The 15,612-nt window shown below is 48.5% G+C and overlaps 1 long non-coding RNA gene across 1 annotated transcript in view; it reads left to right on the top strand.

The window, feature by feature from the left end:
* Positions 1-11,024: 11,024 nt before the first annotated feature.
* LOC134934825 (uncharacterized) overlaps positions 11,025-15,612 on the top strand; it is a 30,779-nt gene continuing 26,191 nt past the window's right edge. Inside the window, exon 1 of the long non-coding RNA XR_010179822.1 lies at positions 11,025-11,380. This is a non-coding gene — a long non-coding RNA (uncharacterized LOC134934825). The remainder of the gene's footprint in view (positions 11,381-15,612) is intronic.

Below are 15,612 nucleotides of genomic sequence, written 5' to 3'. Positions count from 1 at the left end.
CTGCTGAATCTTTGTTGGTTAGTCAGTTCATGAACGTTAGCCAGTACTGTGTAGCTTTGTATTTGTTTGTTGCTTACTGCAAATAGGCCTGGGAATTTGGTATTACACTCTGCCAATCCAGACCTAGCAGTAAGACTGGAGTCAGTCGTTTAGCTTGCTGGGGTTCTGTTACTACTCTGTGAACTTAGCAAGTTTGCGGCTGTATTCTAAGACTTGCCTGTCTAATCCTGTCTCACTGTGCTAGGTGTCAGGGGTCAGTTTAGTGGCAGTAAGCTAAAACCTGTGCACTGCAAGTGAGAATTTGGATTGTGGAGATTCTCCTTGTGTCTATCATTCCATCTCTGACCAAGGAGTTTACTGCCACACCCGTTGGTAACCCTTTAGGGTTTTGCTGTTGCCCTTAGCAACAGCATTTCGGGTACTCTACGTATTAAAACACAACATCTTGCTTTTTCCATCTTAGCAGTTCTAATACAAGGGAGATACCCAGTTCCTTAGCCTCTGGGCTTCTCTGTTCACTTTGTATGTATTTTGTTACCCTATCACCTTCTGTGTACGTTATGTCATATCCCCCAGTTTGTCTGTGAGTCCATCTGTTTTGCATAACAGTTCAAACACCAGTACATTCCTGCAGACACTGGAGTGCATAACAGTTCTGACACCAGTACTTTCCTGCTGGCACTGGTGTGCATAACACATGGAAGACTAAGAATAAGCTTCCTCAATTTCCACCGGTTCTGCTGTCCTGGCTTAGAAATTAACACCAGGATATCACATCTGAAAGTGATTCTGAGGCATAGGGAAGCCCAACTCTAGGTTGCTTCCTGTGGTTCTAGGTTGCTTCCTTCCCCAAACAGACGCGCTACAAAGTGTTTGTAAAGAAGTTAATGCTTAGTTGGGAATACAGACGTGTCCCTGTATACCTATCCTTATTGCGCCATATAATATGAGATGCCTGGTGCAACTTGCTTTGCCCCAAGTAGCGATACCTGGACTATCTTACTTATTTCTGTATTTAGCTTCTTTCATAGTTACAGCCAAAGCCGCTTATAGTGTAATGGTATTTAGGATTAGTATTTAGCCACAATGGAATTGGGATGAAGTCACAGTTAAGCTTATTTATGTCAGTCTTCACTTTCTTGCTTTTTTCCCCAGGTTAGTGTCCAATTGGCATACAGCAGCAGAGCAAGTCTTAAAGGTACTCGTGCATTGTAGTTCTGTCACAATAGAATGTCAACAAACTATCTCTGGTGGCACAGAGGCCACTTACCTGCTCCCGATGGCAGCTGTGGCCTCCGGGTCCAGACAACCACGTGTGGAGTAGGTCTGGCACAGATATCTGATAGACCACTAATAATTACCTCTGACCCTTTTTGCCTAACCCGATCCCTGCAGCCTAACCTTAACCTTTCCCTAGTGCTTAACCCTAACCCTACGTCCCGCAACCTAACCCTAATGTTGACATTATGATTGTCAACATTATGAATGTCAACCTTGTAGAAGCCAGGACAACGTTACTGTGCAGACTCCATGCTGGTTACTTTAGTAAGTTACCAAGTATATAACAAAGAGATCGCCACAGTGATGCTGCAAAATTATTATGCAGTTACAGACACAGTCAGAGTAAAACTAATACAGTACCAAGAACATGTGCCAGCTGAAATTAATTTGAAGAGTACTGCATTACACACTGAGGGGTATATTTACCAAGTTGCGGGTTTATAGAAGTGGAGATGTTGCCCATAGCAACCAACCAGCTTCTACATATCATTTATCTAGCACCTTCCAGAAGAGCATACTAGAATCTGATTGGTTGCTATGGGCAACATCTCTTATATAAACCAACACCTTGGTTAATATAGCCCTGAGATAGAGAAGTTCAGAAAATTCAAGCGCAAGTGTTATATATGTAACAAAATAGGTCACAACGCATTTGAAAGTAAGCAAAAGAATGTGAATGCACTACCTTGTGTGTGTTCAATAAAGCCTTCACTTCACTTGTTTCTGTGCATTAGACACACACAGGGGAATTTCCTTGTGAATTGTTACAGGTTATAGCCAGAGGCATCACAAGGTGGATGTGGGCTGCACCCGGGTGTCACCCTTCCAGGGGGTGACATTAAAATGCTTGAGCCGGATGCTGCAGTGGTGACATTATCCTGCAGCACTCGGCTCCTGTCACTGAGAAGGAGCTGTCAGTGCTGGAAGAGTCTTCGGGGGCAGCCCGCACGCTCCCAGATTGAAGTTATTGGGGGTTTCCTTTGAGGCCATGCCCCCTGTCTGGGAAACCACACCTCCTTTTCAAATGCACATACCGAAAGGGTCTCTTGGCTGCATTGGGTGTCACCGACCCCTCTGCCACCACTTGTTATAGCTATTTTCTCTAACGTCCTAGTGGATGCTGGGAACTCCGTAAGGACCATGGGGAATAGCGGGCTCCGAAGGAGGCTGGGCACTCTAGAAAGATCTTAGACTACCTGGTGTGCACTGGCTCCTCCCACTATGACCCTCCTCCAAGCCTCAGTTAGATTTCGTGCCCGGCCGAGGTTGGATGCACACTAGGGGCTCTCCTGAGCTCTTAGAAAGTTATAGTCTTAGAATTTGTTCTTTTCAGTGAGATCTGCTGGCAACAGGCTCACTGCAGCGAGGGACTAAGGGGAGAAGAAGCGAACTCGCCTGCTTGCAGCCGGATTGGGCTTCTTAGGCTACTGGACACCATTAGCTCCAGAGGGATCGACCGCAGGCCCAGCCTTGATGTTCGGTCCCGGAGCCGCGCCGCCGTCCCCCTTACAGAGCCAGAAGCAAGAAGATGGTCCGGAAAATCGGCGGCATGAAGACTCAGTCTTCACCAAGGTAGCGCACAGCACTGCAGCTGTGCGCCATTGCTCCTCTCACACACTTCATACTCCGGTCACTGAGGGTGCAGGGCGCTGGGGGGGGGGCGCCCTGAGGCAGCAATAAAAACACCTTGGCTGGCAAAAATACCTCAATATATAGCCCCAGGGGCTATATATGAGGTAAATACCCCTGCCAGAAGTCCATAAAAAACGGGAGAATAGGCCGCGAAAAAGGGGCGGAGCCTATCTCCTCAGCACACTGGCGCCATTTTCCCTCACAGCTCCGTTGGAGGGAAGCTCCCTGGCTCTCCCCTGCAGTCTACAAGGGTTAAAAAAAGAGAGAGGGGGCACTAAATTTAGGCGCAGTATACATTATATATATAGATATAAAGCTATAGGGGACATAACTCAGTTAGTCCCTGCAGTATATAGCGCTCTGGTGTGTGCTGGCATACTCTCACTCTGTCCCTCCAAAGGGCTTTTGTGGGTCCTGTCCTCGTTTAGAGCATTCCCTGTGTGTCTGCGGTGTGTCGGTACGGCTGTGTCGACATGTTGAATGAGGAGGCTTATATGGTGACGGAACAGAGGCCGATATATGTGATGTCGCCCCCTGTGGGGCCGACACCAGAGTGGATAGAGAGGTAAAAGGTATTAACCGACAGTGTCAACTCCTTACATAAAAGGGTGGATGACGTAACAGCTGTGGGACAGCCGGCTTCGCAGCCCGCGCCTGCCCAGGCGTCTCAAAGGCCATCAGGGGCTCAAAAACGCCCGCTCTCTCAGATGGCAGACACAGATGTCGACACGGAGTCTGACTCCAGTGTCGACAAGGTGGAGACATATACACAATCCAATCCGTGACTTGATCCCGGCAATAAAAAATGTGTTATACATTTCTGACTTTAACCTCTATAAATGGGTTTTAGGTTTGGGGAGAAAAAACAGGCAGTGTTTTGTTCCCCCATCAGATGAATAAATGAAGTGTGTGAAAAGCGTGGGTTCCCCCGTTAAGAAACTGGTAATTTATAAAAAGTTACTGATGGCGTACCCTTTCCCGCCAGGAGGATAAGTTACGCTGGGAGATATCCCCTAGGGTGGATAAGGCGCTCACACGTTTGTCAAAAAAGGTGGCACTGCCGTCTTAGGATACGGCCACTTTAATAGGTACCTGTTGATAAAAAAAACAGGAGGCTATCCTGAAGTCTGTATTTACACACTCAGGTACTAGACTGAGACCTGCAGATAGTGCTGCTGCAGCGTGGTTGGTGACCCTGTCAAACAGGGATAATAGTTGGCAAACATAAAAACATATTAAAGACGTTGTCTTATATATGGGGGATGCACAGAGGGATATTTTGCCGGCTGGCATCCAAAATAAATGTAATGTCCATTCTGTCAGGAGGGTATTAGAGACCTGTCACTGGACAGGTGATGCTGACTTAAAAAGCGCATAGAGAGCCTTATAAGAGTGAGGAATTATTTGGGGATGGTCTCTGGGACCTCGTATCCACAGCAACTGCTGGGAAGAAATAATTTTACCTCAGGTTTCCTCACAGAAAAAGGTACAGTCCTTTCGGCTTCAGAAAAGCAAGCGGGTCAAATGGCGCTTCCTTTCTGTACAGAGACAAGGGTAGAGGGAAAAAGCTGCACCAGTCAGCCTGTTCCCAGAATCAAGATTCTTCCCCCGCCTCCTGTGAGTACACACCATGACGCGGGTGCTCCACAGGTGTAGCCAGGTACGGTGGGGGGCCGCCTCAAAAATTTCAGCAATTAGTGGGCTCGCTCACAGGTGGATCCCTGTTTCTTCCAAGTAGTATTTCAGGGGTACAAGCTGGAATTAGAGATGTCTCCCCCCAGCCGTTTCCTAAAATATGCCTTGCTGACAACTCCCTCAAGCAGGGAGGCTGTGCTAGAGGCAATTAATAAGCGGTATTCCCAGCAGGTAATACTCAAGGTGCCCCTACTTCAACAAGGACGGGGTTACTATTCCACACGGGTTGGGGTACCGAAACCGCATGGTTCGGTGTGACCCATTTTATATTTAAAATCCTTGAACATAAAAAAATTCAAGTTCAAGATGGAATCGCTCAGGGCGGTTATTGCAAGCCTGGACGAGGGGGATTACATGGTATCCCGGGACATCAAGGATGCTTACCTGCATGTCCCCATTTACCATCCTCGCCAGGAGTACCTCAGATTTGTGGTACAGGATTACCATTACCAAGTCCAGACACTGCCGTTTGGACTGTACATGGCACCGAGGGTGTTTTATCAAGGTAATGGGCGAAATGATGATACTCCTTCAAAAAAAGGGAGTTGTAATTATCCCGTAATTGGACAATCTCGTTATAAGGGCGAGGTCCAAGGAGCAGTTGGTAGTCGGGGTAGCACTATTTTGGAAAGTACTACAACAGCATAGGTGGATTCTAAACAGTCCAAAGTCACAGCTGGTTCCTATGACACGTCTACTGTTCCTGGGGATGGTTCTGGACATAAACCAGAAATAGTGTTTCTCCCGGAGGAGAAAGCCAAGGAGTTGTCATCTCTAGTCAGAGACCTCCTGAAACCAAAATAGGTAGCGGTGCATCATTGCACGCGAGTCCTGGGAAAAATGGTAGCTTCCTACGAAGCAATCCCATTAGGCAGGTTCCATACAAGAACTTTTCAGAGGGACCTGTTGGACAAGTGGTCCGGATCGCATCTTCCGATGCATAGGCTGATAACCCTGTCTCCAAGGACCAGGGTATCTCTACTGTGGTGGCTGCAGAGTGCCCATCTTCAAGAGGGCCGCAGGTTCGGCATACAGGACTAGGTCCTAGTGACCATGGATTCCAGCCTTTGAGGCTGGGGGGCAGTCGCATAGGGAAGAAACTTCCAGGGACTTTGGTCAAGTCAGGTTATTTCCCTACACATAAATATTCTGGATCTGAGGGCCATTTACAATGCCCTGAGGCCAGCAAGGCCTCTGCTTCAAAACCAGCCGGTACTGATCCAATCAGACAACATCACGGCAGTCGCCCATGTAATCAACAGGGCGGCACAAAAAGCAGGATGGCGATGGCAGAAGCCACAAGGATTCTCCGATAGGCGGAAAATCATGTGTTAGCACTGTCAGCAGTGTTCATTCCCGGAGTGGACAACTGGGAAGCAGATCTTCTCAACAGACACGACCTCCACCCGGGAGAATGGGGACTTCCTCCAGAAGTCTTCCAATAGGATTGTACACCATTGGGAAAGGCCACAGGGGGACATGATGGCGTCCCGCCTTAACAAAAAGCTATAGAAGATATTGCTCCTGGTCAAGGGACCCTCAGGCGATAGCTATGGACGCTCTGGTAACACCGTGGGTGTACCAGTCGGTTTAGGTGTTCTCCCCTCTGCCTCTCATACCAAAGGTACTGAGAATAATAAGAAGGCGAGGAGTAAGAACGATACTCGTGGATGGCCAAGAAGAGCTTGGTACCCAGAACTTCAAGAATTTATATCAGAGGACCAATGGCCTCTGCCACTCAGTCAGGACCTGCGGCAGCAGGGGCCCTGTCTGTTCCAAGACTTACCGCGGCTGCGTTTGACGGCATGGCGGTTGAACGCCGGATCCTGAAGGAAAAGGGTATTCCGGAGGAAGTAATTCCTACGCTTACTAAAGCCAGGAAAGAGGTTACAGCAACTCATTATCACCGCATATGGCGAAAATATGTTGCATGGTGTGAGGCCGAAAGGGCCCCAACAGAGGAATTTCAACTAGGTCGATTTCTGCATTTCCTGCAAGCAGGAGTGACTATGGGCCTTAAATTGGGTTCCATTAAGGTACAGATCTCGGCTCTGTCGATTTTCTTTCAAAAAAGAACTAGCTTCAGTACCTGAAGTTCAGACATTTATAAAAGGAGTGCTGCATAGTCAGCCCCCGTTTGTGCCTCCTGTGGCACCTTGGGATCTCAACGTGGTTTGAGTTTTCTTAAAATCACTTTGGTTTGAACCACTAAAAACCGTGGATCTGAAATATCTCACATGGAAGGTGGTTATGTTATTGGCCTTGGCTTCTGCCAGGCGAGTATCAGAATTGGCGGCTTTGTCTTGTAAAAGCCCTTATTTGATTTTCCATATGGATAGGGCAGAATTGAGGACTAGTCCCCAGTTTCTCCCTAAGGTGGTGTCAGCGTTTCACCTGAACCAGCCTATTGTGGTGCCTGCGGCTACTAAGGATTTGGAGGACTCCAAGTTGCTAGACGTTGTCAGGGCCCTGAAAATATATGTTTCCAGGACGGCTGGAGTCAGAAAATCTGACTCGCTGTTTATCCTATATGCACCCAACAAGCTGGGTGCTCCTGCTTCTAAGCAGACTATTGCTCGTTGGATTTGTAGTACAATTCAGCTTGCACATACTGTGGCAGGCCTGCCACAGCCAAAATCTGTCAATGCCCATTCCACAAGGAAGGTGGGCTCATCTTGGGCGGCTGCCCGAGGGGTCTCGGCTTTACAACTTTGCCGAGCAGCTACTTGGTCAGGGGCAAACACGTTTGCAAAATTCTACAAATTTGATACCCTGGCTGAGGAGGACCTGGAGTTCTCTCATTCGGTGCTGCAGAGTCATCCGCACTCTCCCGCCCGTTTGGGAGCTTTGGTATAATCCCCATGGTCCTTACGGAGTTCCCAGCATCCACTAGGACGTTAGAGAAAATAAGAATTTACTCACCGGTAATTCTATTTCTCGTAGTCCGTAGTGGATGCTGGGCGCCCATCCCAAGTGCGGTTTATCTGCATTACTTGTACATAGTTATTGTTAACTAAATCGGGTTATTGTTGAGCTATCTGTTGAGAGGCTCTATTGTTTCATACTGTTAACTGTGTTTCATATCACGAGTTGTACGGTGTGATTGGTGTGGCTGGTATGAGTCTTACCCGGGATTCAAAATCCTTCCTTATTGTGTACGCTCGTCCGGGCACAGTACCTAACTGAGGCTTGGAGGAGGGTCATAGTGGGAGGAGCCAGTGCACACCAGGTAGTCTAAGATCTTTCTAGAGTGCCCAGCCTCCTTCGGAGCCCGCTATTCCCCATGGTCCTTACGGAGTTCCCAGCATCCACTACGGACTACGAGAAATAGAATTACCGGTGAGTAAATTCTTATTATTGTATATTGATTTAGTAGGCCTGATACTATGTTTTGCACAAAGTAACTGCTGGTCTATTTGGCCATGGCACCCAGATTTGTACCTTAGCTAATGTGGATATTGGCATGGCCTTCAAGTCCTGCCAGCTGTTTTTGCATCTGATCTTGCCCCGGACTCCCTGGTTTTTGTATACAGTCCTATGGAGCCGTCTCGTAGCTTATGGAGACTAACCCTTTGAATGGCTCTACTCTTAGCTGCAAGAGAACACCCGAACTCTGGTTCCATTAACTAACTTAGACAAATCTGAACTCAATCCACTTGTTATTACCACAGGCCAGGGACAAATATACAATCATTTCATAGCTTGCATAGGAGGCGTGGTCTTATGGAAGAGGGTGTGGTCTTATGTAAGAGGGCATGGCCTTTATGTCACTCCGGGAGCAGGTCTAACATTCCCTGAGCCGCTGGGTGCCCTCAGGCTCACACTAGTAACTGGTTAGATCATAGGTCTGCAAACTCGGTCCTCATTACCCCACACAGTGCATGTTTTGCAGGTAACCCAGCAGGTGCACAGGTGTATTAATTACTCACAGACACATTTTAAAAGGTCCGCAGGTGGAGTTAATTATTTCACTTGTGATTCTGTGAGGAGACCTGCAAAACATGCACTGTGTTAGGGTAATGAGGACCGAGTTTGCAGACCTATGGGTTAGATGCTGTGTGGTCTCAGCAATTTCATGTTTATTTCCACCACGTCTAGCTGTATTTTAGTTTTCATTATATTCATTCATATAGTCTGTACGTAATTTATATTTTCCATTGTCTCACTTCTGTCAGATTTGGCCAAATTAAGTATAACGACTTTCTCCTTTTTCTAGTCTAAAATTATATATATTTTTTTTCCTATGTATTTTGGTGCCATCATTCCATCTGTCCTGGAACAATACAATGGTAAATATACCACTACGGAGCTGACTGTAAACTACGGCATGGGATGGGTTATTTTTGCAAGAATGAGACAGGGTGAGGCAGACGGATGGTGTTAGGCACTATTATGTCACAATTTAGTGCACCAACAGTCACACATTTTAGGGGGTAATTCAGACCTGAACGCTGCTGTGCGTTTTCGCTCAGCGGGCGATTAGATCTGAACTGTGCATGCGTATGCACCGCCATGCGCCAGCGCGTCGCACAACAACATCGGGCATCGGTGCCTAGCGACGGAACGGTGTGAAAAAACCGATCGCACGGGCTATTGCAAGTTGATTGACAGGAAGAGGGCATTTGTGGGTGGTAACTGACCGTTTTACAGGAGTGTCCGGAAAAACGCAGGAGGGACCAGATGTTTTCTCCCCTGTAGACAGAGACTGTCTGAGGGCTGCAAAAAACGCACCCTAGCGATCAGGTCTGAATTACTCCCTTAGCCAATAGATAAAAACACTATAGTGAGTATCCAGTACCACAAATTGCCGTCATAACACTGATGGGACAGTTGGAATGGTTGCACCACATGAAAACCAACATCGCCAAATTCCCCTTGCACCCCATATTGGTTGCTCAGGAAAATTACTAATGGTAGGGTACCTTGGGGGTCATTCCGACCCGTTCGCACGCAGCGGTTTATCGCTGCGGTGCGAACGGGTGCAGAATGCGCATACGCAACGTTGCCCGGTGACAGGGGTCGCCGGGTAACTTCGCAACTTACAAAGGAAGCAGTCGCAGAGCCGGCCGCTAAGAAGATTGACAGGAAGGAGGCATGCCAGGGCGGATCCGGACCGTTTGGAGCCATTTTCAGGGAGTGGTGAGTATAACGCAGGCGTGTCCAGGAGAACGGAGGGCGGAGGAGTGACGTCAAAGCCGGGCCCATCATCACTGGATCTATTGCACAGGGTGAGTATGAATAGGCCTAGTCTTGTTCTGCTTGAAAAATTTTTAGCTTAGCAGGGCTGCACAAGCGATCGCAGCACTGCTAATCTAAAATACACTCACCCATAGGCGTGGACTAGTTAATCGCAGCAGCAGCAAAAGTTGCTGGCTGCGATCAACTCGGAATGACCACCCATGAGGGTAATTCAGAGTTGATCGCAGCAGCAAATTTGTTAGCAGTTGGACAAAACCATGTGCACTGCGGGGGGGGGGGGGGGGGGGGGCAGATATAACATGTGCAGAGAGAGTTAGATTTGGGTGAGGTGTGTTCAAACTGAAATCTAAATTGCAGTGTACAAATAAAGCAGACAGTATTTACCCTGCACAGAAACAAAATAACCCACCCAAATCTAACTCTGCCTGCACGTTATATCTGCCCCCCCCCCCTGCAGTCCAACATGGTTTTGCCCAACTGCCAACAAATTTGCTGCTGCGATCAGATCTGAATTACCCCCCCCATATTCTACCGTGATGTGTGCCGTCGCACATTGCAGAGAACTGAATTCAAGTCTAATTCATTAGAAGATGACAATGGACCCACCTGGGTATGACATATTACATTACAATTGTGCATTTGTGTCAACCAATAATAATGAGGCGTAAATCACAGGACATATGTAACGTGTATTATTATTTTCTAGGTAAGTGTTTAGGGTTATAAGCAGGGCCGGATTAACAATGGAGCGGATGGAGCTGCAGCTCCAGACCCCCCACTGGAAATAGGCCCACGGATCCCCTGCAGTTCAGATAGTGTTGACAGGAAAAAAAAAAATTCTCCTGTCATCACCAATGGCATTCCCTCACTCGACTCCTGTCACGGAGAGACAGAGCTCTGCCTATCCCCTCTGAAGCTGCCAGCAGCTGTCACTGCCCAATGAAGCACATACCCATGATCGAAATAAGCTCCTCCCCCAGATCGCGATAAGCTCCGCCTCCTGGTGCATCTACAGCTGTGCACACGATTGCTCAAAGTTCTTCTTACTTGCCATCCCACCCAAGCTGTGTCTCTGTGGGACCTTTATAAACTCAGCCCCCTGGTTCTTCCACTGCTGAGCCCCCTGGCCCCTGTTGCCTGAAGCCACACCCCCGGGCCGTTCTAAGCCCCGCCCACTGGACAGTACACTGCAGGTTGGTTCTATATCGGAGTGGCTGAAGGGACCTTGTGACGTATTGAGGGGAGGAGCTACGTCACCAGGGGGAGGAGCTACGGGCGAACAGGGTACCCGAAAAGTACCCTCGCGGGCTCGCTTCGCTCGCCACGCTTCGGGCACGGTGGCTCGCTCCGCTCCGCTTCGCTCACCACCTAATTACTAAAGGTAATAGTTGGTGGCGTGGATAGTAGAGGAACTATCCCGCTGGCCTAGCTCCTCCCCCTTGCGTCGTAACTCCTCCCCCTTACGGAAAAGGTCCCTTAGCCCACTTGATTCTAGCATCTACCGTACACTGCAGTGCAGTGCTCCCCACCTGTGTGATCTGTGATGTGAGGTGTTCTGCAGCTGCGGTTTGAGGTACAGAGGAGTATATGCTGTGTAGCCCTATGCCCAGGACTTTCTCACACTTAAAGTTATGTGTGCATGTTCTGTGACCTTAATGGCATACTGTTTTAATTCATCATGCATGATAATCAATTGAATTCCGGCCAGTGTGTATACGGACACTACCTTGCGGTGTAATGTGACTATCAGACGCTGCCGTGCGGTGTAATGTAACTATCGGACGCTGCTGTGTAGTGTAATGTGACTAGGACACTACTGAGCGGTGTAATGTAACTGTCGGACGCTGATGTATGGTGTAATGTGACTATCGGACGCTGCCGTGCGGTGTAATGCAACTATTGTACGCTGCCGTGTGGTGTAATGTGACTATCGGATGCTGCCATGCGGTGTAATGTGACTATCGGACGCTGCCGTGTAGTGTAATGCAACTATTGTACGCTGCCGTGCGGTGTAATGTAACTATCGGACGCTGCCGTGTGGTGTAATGTGACTATCGGGCGCTGCCGTGCGGTGTCATGTGACTATCGGACGCTGCCGTGCGGTGTAATGTAACTATCGAACGCTGCTGTGCGGTGTAATGTAACTATTGGACGCTGACTTGCGGTGTAATGTGACTCGGACACTACTGTGCAGTGTATTGTAACTATCGGATGCTGCTGTGCGGTGTAATGTAACTATCGGATGCTGCTGTGTGGTGTAATGTAACTATCAGCGCTGCCTTGCGGTGTAATGTGACTCGGACACTAGTGTACGGTGTAATGTAAATATCGGATGCTGCCATGCGATGTAATGTGACTAGGTCACTACTGAGCAGTGTAATGTACAGTAACTGTCGGACGCTGCTGTGCGGTGTAATGTGACTCGGACACTACTGTGCGGTGTATTGTAACTATCGGACGCTGCCGTGCGGTGTATTGTAACTATCGTACGGTGCTGTGCAGTGTAATGTGACTATCGGACGCTGCTGTGCAGTGTAATGTGACTCGGACACTAGTGTACGGTGTAATGTAAATATCGGACGCTGCTGTGCGGTGTAATGTAAATATCGGACGCTGCTGTGCGGTGTAATGTAACTATTGGACACTACTGTGCGGTGTAATGTGACTATCGGACACTACTGTGCGGTGTAATGTAACTATTGGACGCTGCCGTGTGGTGTAATGTGACTATCGGACGCTGCGTGCGGTGTAATGTAACTATTGGACGCTGACTTGCAGTGTAATGTGACTCGGACACTACTGTGCAGTGTAATGTGACTATCGGACACTACTGTGCGGTGTAATGTAACTATTGGACGCTGCCGTGTGGTGTAATGTGACTATTGGACACTACTGTGCGGTGTAATGTGACTATTGGACGCTGACGTGTGGTGTAATGTGACTATCGGACACTACTGTGCGGTGTAATGTGACTATCGGACGCTGCGTGCGGTGTAATGTAACTATTGGACGCTGCCGTGTGGTGTAATGTAACTATTGGACGCTGCGTGCGGTGTAATGTGACTATCGGACGCTGACTTGTGGTGTAATGTAACTATTGGACACTACTGTGCGGTGTAATGTGACTATCGGATGCTGACGTGTGGTGTAATGTGACTATCGGACACTACTGTGCGGTGTAATGTGACTATTGGACGCTGACGTGTGGTGTAATGTGACTATCGGACACTACTGTGCGGTGTAATGTGACTATCGGACGCTGCGTGCGGTGTAATGTAACTATTGGACGCTGCCGTGTGGTGTAATGTAACTATTGGACGCTGCGTGCGGTGTAATGTAACTATTGGACGCTGCCGTGTGGTGTAATGTGACTATCGGACGCTGCTGTGCGGTGTAATGTAACTATTGGACACTACTGTGCGGTGTAATGTGACTATCGGACGCTGCGTGCGGTGTAATGTAACTATTGGACGCTGCGTGCGGTGTAATGTGACTATCGGACGCTGACTTGTGGTGTAATGTAACTATTGGACACTACTGTGCGGTGTAATGTGACTATCGGATGCTGACGTGTGGTGTAATGTGACTATCGGACACTACTGTGCGGTGTAATGTGACTATTGGACGCTGACGTGTGGTGTAATGTGACTATCGGACACTACTGTGCGGTGTAATGTGACTATCGGACGCTGCGTGCGGTGTAATGTAACTATTGGACGCTGCCGTGTGGTGTAATGTAACTATTGGACGCTGCGTGCGGTGTAATGTAACTATTGGACGCTGCCGTGTGGTGTAATGTGACTATCGGACGCTGCTGTGCGGTGTAATGTAACTATTGGACACTACTGTGCGGTGTAATGTGACTATCGGACGCTGCGTGCGGTGTAATGTGACTATTGGACGCTGCCGTGTGGTGTAATGTAACTATTGGACGCTGCGTGCGGTGTAATGTAACTATTGGACGCTGCCGTGTGGTGTAATGTGACTATCGGACGCTGCTGTGCGGTGTAATGTGACTATCGGACGCTGCTGTGCGGTGTAATGTAACTATTGGACACTACTGTGCGGTGTAATGTGACTATCGGACGCTGCGTGCGGTGTAATGTAACTATTGGACGCTGCCGTGTGGTGTAATGTAACTATTGGACGCTGCGTGCGGTGTAATGTAACTATTGGACGCTGCCGTGTGGTGTAATGTAACTATCGGACACTACTGTGCGGTGTAATGTAACTATTGGACACTACTGTGCGGTGTAATGTGACTATCGGACGCTGCTGTGCGGTGTAATGTAACTATTGGACACTACTGTGCGGTGTAATGTGACTATCAGACGCTGCGTGCGGTGTAATGTAACTATTGGACGCTGCCGTGTGGTGTAATGTAACTATTGGACGCTGCGTGCGGTGTAATGTAACTATTGGACGCTGCCGTGTGGTGTAATGTGACTATCGGACGCTGCCGTGTGGTGTAATGTAACTATTGGACGCTGCGTGCGGTGTAATGTAACTATTGGACGCTGCGTGCGGTGTAATGTAACTATTGGACGCTGCCGTGTGGTGTAATGTAACTATTGGACGCTGCCGTGTGGTGTAATGTAACTATTGGATACTACTGTGCGGTGTAATGTGACTATCGGACACTACTGTGCGGTGTAATGTGACTATCGGACGCTGCGTGCGGTGTAATGTAACTATTGGACGCTGACTTGTGGTGTAATGTAATTATTGGACGCTGCCGTGTGGTGTAATGTAACTATTGGATACTACTGTGCGGTGTAATGTGACTATCGGACACTACTGTGCGGTGTAATGTAACTATTGGACGCTGCCGTGTGGTGTAATGTGACTATCGGACGCTGCGTGCGGTGTAATGTAACTATTGGATACTACTGTGCGGTGTAATGTGACTATCGGACACTACTGTGCGGTGTAATGTGACTATCGGACGCTGCGTGCGGTGTAATGTAACTATTAGACACTACTGTGTGGTGTAATGTAACTATTGGACGCTGCCGTGTGGTGTAATGTGACTATCGGACGCTGCTGTGCGGTGTAATGTAACTATTGGATACTACTGTGCGGTGTAATGTGACTATCGGACACTACTGTGCGGTGTAATGTGACTATCGGACGCTGCGTGCGGTGTAATGTAACTATTGGACGCTGACTTGTGGTGTAATGTAACTATTGGACGCTGCCGTGTGGTGTAATGTGACTCGGACACTACTGTGTGGTGTAATGTGACTATCGGACGCTGCGTGCGGTGTAATGTAACTATCGGATGCTGCCATGCGATGTAATGTGACTAGGTCACTACTGAGCAGTGTAATGTACAGTAACTGTCGGACGCTGCAGTTCGGTGTAATGTGATTTGAACACTACTGTGCGGTGTATTGTAACTATCGGACGCTGCCGTGAGGTGTATTGTAACTATCGGACGGTGCTGTGCGGTGTATTGTAACTATCTGACGGTGCTGTGCGGTGTAATGTAACTGTCGGACGGTGCTGTGCGGTGTATTGTAACTCGGACACTACTATGCCGTGTAATGTGATTCGGACACTACTGTGCGGTGTAATGTAACTATCGGACGTTGCTGTGCGGTGTAACGTGTCTCGGACACTACCGTGCGGTGTAATGTAACCAGCAGACGCTACCGTGCGCTGTAATGTAACCAGCAGACGCTACCGTGCGGTGGAATGTAACTAGCAGACACTACTGTGCGGTGTAATCTAACTATCGGACGTTGCTGTGCGGTGTAACGTGTCTCGGACACTACCGTGCGGTGGAATGTAACTAGCAGATGC

Source organism: Pseudophryne corroboree, chromosome 6 (assembly GCF_028390025.1).
Source record: "Pseudophryne corroboree isolate aPseCor3 chromosome 6, aPseCor3.hap2, whole genome shotgun sequence".
In the NCBI taxonomy this organism is placed as follows: Eukaryota; Metazoa; Chordata; class Amphibia; order Anura; family Myobatrachidae; genus Pseudophryne; species Pseudophryne corroboree.
Note: the sequence above shows the minus strand (reverse complement) of the source record. Positions and strands in the feature narration are given on the sequence as shown.